General features: G+C 31.2%; 1 long non-coding RNA gene across 1 annotated transcript; it reads left to right on the top strand.

Moving 5' to 3' along the window:
* Positions 1-2236: 2236 nt before the first annotated feature.
* On the top strand, positions 2237-2603 carry LOC142228234 (uncharacterized). Its single transcript, XR_012720102.1, has 2 exons — positions 2237-2325; positions 2394-2603. It is a non-coding gene; the product is annotated as an uncharacterized LOC142228234 (long non-coding RNA).
* Positions 2604-6594: the final 3991 nt, after the last annotated feature.

Raw genomic sequence — 6594 nt, 5'->3', positions numbered from 1 at the left:
AAAAGTTGCCCAAAATTGGACTTTCCGAATAGACCACCTAAGACGCAGCCGCGGTCAACATTTAAATGAAATTATCTTCAAAAAGTAAATGTCATGGACCAATCTAACGTTTCAAATAAAGAACCGATGAGATTTTGCAAATTTTATGCGTTTTTTTTTAAAAAAAGTTATCAAGCTCTTAACAAATCACCCTTTATATGTAATCATTTCGTGACAGTCTGCGATGTTGTCAATACATTTCGACGAAATAAACGCAAAAAAGTCCCAAAATGGCTGTTTTTTTCCCTAAAAATATATTGTCAACACTATCATTTTTCAACGCGAAACAATGATTAAAGCTGAGTACTATGTTCAGTTTTCAAGCTGAAAACCAGCTTGTTTTCACGGTTACTTTTTTTATTTAACTAATTTAGAAATATAAAATTATTTGCAATCAATTCCTAGGGTATTTTCCATCCATTATTTGGCAAGACTCGATCAAAATATAATCGTCTTCATAAATATATTTGTACTTTTAATTTCGTGTTTTGGTGAAAAACCGAACATAGTACTCACCTTTAGGGGAACTTTTTTCGCACCAACAAACAGAGTACCGGCCTTAAAGCGCATAAGTCTACAACAAAAAAACAGGGCTGTGTACACAAATTTTAAACCAGCTAATCGCTTTTAAAAATTGTTAATATATGTTCCAAATATACCTCAAATAAATTGTTTATTATTTACAGACCTTTTAAACTTTTACCCACACAATGATTGTAACAAATTAAATGTTTGCTGCCAAAATATGCTTTTGACAACCCTGTTATTTTCATTATAGGTGCGTACCAGCTTACGAAATTGAACGCTACCGAAAATTTCGTTAGCATAAATAGCAATGCATTTCTTATGGGAATGAAATTTTTCGCTAGAGGTGCATACCGACCTGTAGACTTAAATAAATTTTTGCTACCGAAAATTTCGCTAGAGGTGCATACCGGTCTATAGTCTGTAAAGCGCATATTGGGGCTGCCTCCATCGAGAATAAAAGCACTGGCTGATAGACGCTGCAGCATGTAACTTGCAACTTATAACTCAACATCATTCTTTTATTAATGCAAATAATTATGTTAAATGTGAACTACCTTAAAATTCCCTTTTTCTGATAGTTTGAAGGGGCTCATATGGGCATCGTTCTAAATTTATCTAAAAATGCACCCAATAATTGCACTGATGAAAAACTTTTTTGTAGTAACTTGGCGTGGTACAACTTCTCAATAGTGACGGCGCTTTTCGTATACGATTTTTGTCGACGTGGTGTGGATTCTCAGTAGGGTTTCCATATGGATCATTTTCAAAAGAGAACTTTCGCTTTAAAAAAAGAGAACATTTTAACTAAAAAAGAGTTTACAATAAAAAAATTCTTTATTAAATAATTAATAATTTTATTGATGTTAAAATTAAAATAACAATAGTTTCAAATGATAGAAATAACGAAATAAATACACCTAGACCTCGCTTTGCATCGTTTCGTTTTGCGTTGTTTCGAAGTTTCGTCGCTGCTGACTTAGTACTAGTTTTCACTTTGCGTCGTTAGTTTTTCGAAGTTGCGCTGTTATCGTTGTTATCTATCTCCAATCTTTGCATAGTTTGCCATAGAAACTCATAATTCACTTTGCGTCGTTTCAGTTTGCGTCGTGTTTTTTTTTTTTGGAATGTATCTGCGATGCAAAGCGAGGTCTAGGTGTATATAATAAAACAATAAAAAACAAAAAGAATCACATTTTCTTAAAAAATAAACAAAATAAATTCAAAAATACGCTGTCAAAAATAAAACACACATGTTCCTATGATCTCGCCCACAATTGACAACGTATTGGCGTATTTACGTCGTACGTTCAATTACATCTATTTCTAATTTTTACGCAGTACGTGGAAACGTCGCAATTGTGTTCCGGCCTTTAATTTGTCAACAGATTTGACCCAGTAAACAATTAGTGGCGAACAATTGTTGCGAATTCCTACTAAATAAATAAAATTCCATCCATCTAGATTTTTTTTGAAATAGAGTACATAAAGAGCACTGTCCCTGCCAGCATTTCAACGTTCCATTTCATCCTCATCGCTATCACAGACTCGTAAGTGACACTGCAACTATCGCCAACTGTGATGGGGTAAATATATCAAAAAGTACAAAATGTACATGGAAATATTTTGCCATCACTATTGTTACAAGAGCCATTTTATATTATGTGAAACACCAAGCACAACTAGCTTCTTATATTTTATTTAAATAAAAATGATAATGAAGTGCTAAAAACATAGTTATTTCGCTTAAAATTGTGAAAGGTATATTGGTGAACAATTTTTGACTTTCCAAATGGAATAAAGTGATAGTTTTTCAAATATTTTTCCAGACACGCTGCCTCCATTGGGAATAAAAGCACTGGCTGATAGACGATACAACATGTAACTTGCAACTTGTAACTCAACATCAATCTTTTATTAATGCATAAAAATATGTTAAATGTGATGTGATAGTCGTATAAATGTTATATTTATGAGAATTTATAAATGTTTAATAAAATTAATAATCATCTAAACAATCGGGTTTTACTTGACCACAATGATTCTTTTACAACTATCTTAAAATTCACTTTTTCTGATTGTTTGAAGGGGCTCGTATTGGCGTCGTTCTAAATTTATTAAAAAAGGCACCTAATAATTGCACTCATGCGATACTTTTTTGTAGTAACTTGGCGTGGTACAACTTCTCAATAGTGACGGCGCTTTTCCGAGGAGTTTTGGATATCGTATACGACTGTTTTCGACGTAGTGGGGATTCTCAGAAGCGCCCCCAAATTCAAAAAATGTTGGCAGGGGTTGGACATAAAAATACGGCACCAAAAAAGGGAGTGAACAAAAAGATACGAACACAAAAAGAGAACATGTTATCTTTAAAAGAGATGTAATGACAGCCTAATTCTCAGTAGTGCCGTCAAATTAAAAAATTTTTGCAGGGTAAAGAAGTTCTCATTGCATGTGAACTACCCGTTACAGTTGAGTACTCGCCATAGACCAACATAAATTGAATAACGAATACTGGTAATAATTGCGATAATTATCAACTCTGGGTTTGCCGAACTACACACATAACGGTGACGTCATAAGATGTAAACAGAGGAAACTGATAAAACGTATCATAACAAAATAGAAGGCTGGGTGGTAGTCTCCGAAAGAGAGAGAGACCGGCAATCATCATAAAATTCCTTTTGGTGGATGTTTAATTTTTGGCACATTACAGTTCTGGGATTATTGTGAATGTTGTTAGTCTGTGTCGTGTATTGAATCAGAATTGTCGTTGGTTCGGTCGATTGGGGGATTGCGAGAAATATTTGTGCGTTATAGCAGCGTGTGTTATTTTACTTAAACAACTTGTGTATATGTCTACTACAAAGTGTGTATAAATATATGTATGTATCAATATGCATACATGTATATGAGTTAATAAAACAACAAAATCTTTTAAAAATGTGAGCTTCTTGAAATTTAACCAAAATGCCTAATACCAATATTAAGGAACAACAACAAAAAGACCCCATCATTGGTTTGATTCTGGAAGAGACCAGTTTTTGATAACAATCAGTGGGCACAAATATCTAAACCAAACGCCACACACCACACCCGTACCATATTAATTGAGATATAATGATCATTTTGCTACGATTATAATTAAATTTGCTAAATAAAATTCACTTTCATGAAGGAGAGAATCTACAAATTAAATAAAAGAATAACAAATACAAATGTCAAACTCAGTGGCTCTCATTATTATCTCTCGTGTTAAAATATCTTGAATCAAAATTTAAAGCATACCTTAAGGAGTTTATTTAAATCAAGCTAAGCTAGTGTTGCCAATAGTGTTTCAATACGAAACTGTTTTTGAATAGGATTTAAAAAAGTTGTCAAACACGTAACATAATTGCGCGAAATAGTTTCAGCAACCACTACAAATAGATTTTAGGAATCATTCTCGTGGCTTCAAATTTAGTTTCGACCAAATACCAAAAAGTCTTTCAGCGGTAGATTATCCCTTCCCAGTGGCATATCTGAGTATTTCAAAACTTCTCTATGTGGTTTCACCGCAATGTGGAATGCCGTTCAGACTCGGCTATAAAAAGAAGGATCAATGTCATTAAGCCCAACAAAGAAACGCACAGCACTCAGTGATAAGAGAACAGTTCACCACTGTGGTATCACAATGTACTGAATAGTCTAAGTGAGGCTGAAATATTGGGCGAACCTGAAATATCGGGCGAGATTTTTCCTTTAACAGTGATAGTCCGTAGAAAACTACGATATATTAGACAAACTTTTACGATGAATTTTACTATACTGAATTGACAATTCTACGATTAAAATAAAACAACCGAAAATCGGTTTTTGATGTTTTGAAAATACCGGTTCTTCTGGACCCCCAAAAAATGGTATTTTTAAAAAATTCGACAAACGATGCAAAAAGATAAACAGATCGACTGGTCTTTTCCCCGCCGATTTTTAAAGCAGTGGAATTCTCCGAAATTTCATTGAGTTCTTCAACTTTCAACATATGTTTCTCGCATTGGCAATTGCTTTTGGCCTTCTTGGAACGCCGTTTCACATTATACCCAGTCAGGTCTCTGTTAGAAGTTTGTCCAGTCGACATAGCTATATCCGTCTGTCTGTGAACACATTTTTGTAATGGTAGTCTAGGTCGACTTCAAATTTGGCACAAGTATGTGCTTTGGCTCAGAATCGATCCCCATTATTTTTGGTAGAAATCCGTTAAAATTCAGATATAGTTCCCATATATGCACATATGGGCCCAGAAGCAAGGGATTCACATTGATTTGTTTCAAGTTTTGCTCAAAGAGTAAAAGTCTAAATTATGCTTACTGAATTTAGTTGAAATTGGTTCAGATTTTGATATAACTCCCATACTTAGCTCTTGGCCAATATGCACTTATAATACCCCTGAAAGAAATGACCTACAAATTCTTCAAATTTAAATATCTCTCAAGTTTTTACTAACACTGTGCTTTGTTTCAGATATGCGTAATTCGTAATTCCCTAAGATTTAGATACAACTCCCACCTAAATTCAATGAAATTTAAACAACTTCCTAAAGAAAAAAATTTTGACAAAATTAAATTAAATTTTCTATAGAAATAAAATTGTGAGAATAATAAATAAAAATAAATGTTGGTCTGCAGAATGGTGAAGGGCATAGTATAGTCGGTTCGCCCCGACTTTTTGACATCGTTACCTGTGTTTTTATTTGCTCTTTTTATTCCAACTGTATTTCTGCACTTTGTTAAATAATTCCACAATTATTGAAATAGACCGTGGCAACACTAAATTCACAGAATATAAAGCATACTTTGGGGCTTAGGATTAAAATTTATAAATTGCTCTCTTGAGTTAAATAAATAAACCACCAATTTGAAAATAATAACAATATGCGTAATGTGTTTATAAAACATGTGATAAACAAAAGTAAAACAAAATATAAATATTTTACTAATTAAACTACATTTAGTTTAAACATTTCAAAAAAGTGAACTTTCAAACATCAATCTATTGAGACGTTATTTAATATGCAATTAATAAAAATTGTTATATCGTAAGAAATGCTATTGTTTACATAAATATTTTTTGTGTTTATTTGCAGTAAAAAAATAAGAGTGCCGTAGTCAGTGTAATAAAATAAAAAAAAAAACAATAAAATTATAGAAATTGTGTAATAAATTTGTGTGAGAAAAAAAATTGTGTGTACAATTAAATTAAAAATAATAAACTAAAAACAAATATCAAATACTAACCAAATTCAAAGGATTGAAGGATAAACATTCATCACATTAATATCATCAAACTACAGCAGAAATGGGAAACATCTACACCACAGGACCGAATGAGGCCTTAATAGTATCAGGTGAGTTACCAATGTCCATGTATTACCATTCAAATTAAAAGTGTTACTTGGAAAAGGCTTCTTGGCACATATTTTCCTTGCCAAACAATGGGCCCCAAAATCATCAAAGTTTCTATAGAAATAAAATTTTGGAAATTTTTTCTATAAAAATATAATTTTGACAACATTTTCTATATAAATAAAACTTCGACAAAATTTTCTATAAAAATAAAATTTTGACAAAGTTTTTAATAGAAATAAAATTTTGACAAAATTTTCTATAGAAATAAAATTTTGACAACATTTTCTATACAAATAAAATTTTGACAAAATTTTCTATACAATAAATTTTGAGAACATTTTCTATAAAAATAAAATGTTGAAAAAAATTTTCTATAGAAATAAAATTTTGAGAATTTTTTTTAGAAATAAAATTTGGACAAAATTTTTTATAGAAATAAAATTTTGAGAAAATTTTCTATAGAAATAAAATTTTGAAAAAAATTTCTATAGAAATAAAATTTTCAGAAAATTTTGAGAAAATTTTTTATAGAAATACAATTTTGACAAAATTTTCTATAGAAAAAAAATTTTCTATAGAAATAAAATTTTGACAAAGTTTTTTATAGAATCAAAATTTTGAAAAAAAAATTCTATAGACATAAAAT

The sequence above is a fragment of the Haematobia irritans genome, chromosome 3 (assembly GCF_050003625.1).
Source record: "Haematobia irritans isolate KBUSLIRL chromosome 3, ASM5000362v1, whole genome shotgun sequence".
In the NCBI taxonomy this organism is placed as follows: domain Eukaryota; kingdom Metazoa; phylum Arthropoda; class Insecta; order Diptera; family Muscidae; genus Haematobia; species Haematobia irritans.
This window is presented reverse-complemented; position numbering and strand designations above follow the sequence as displayed.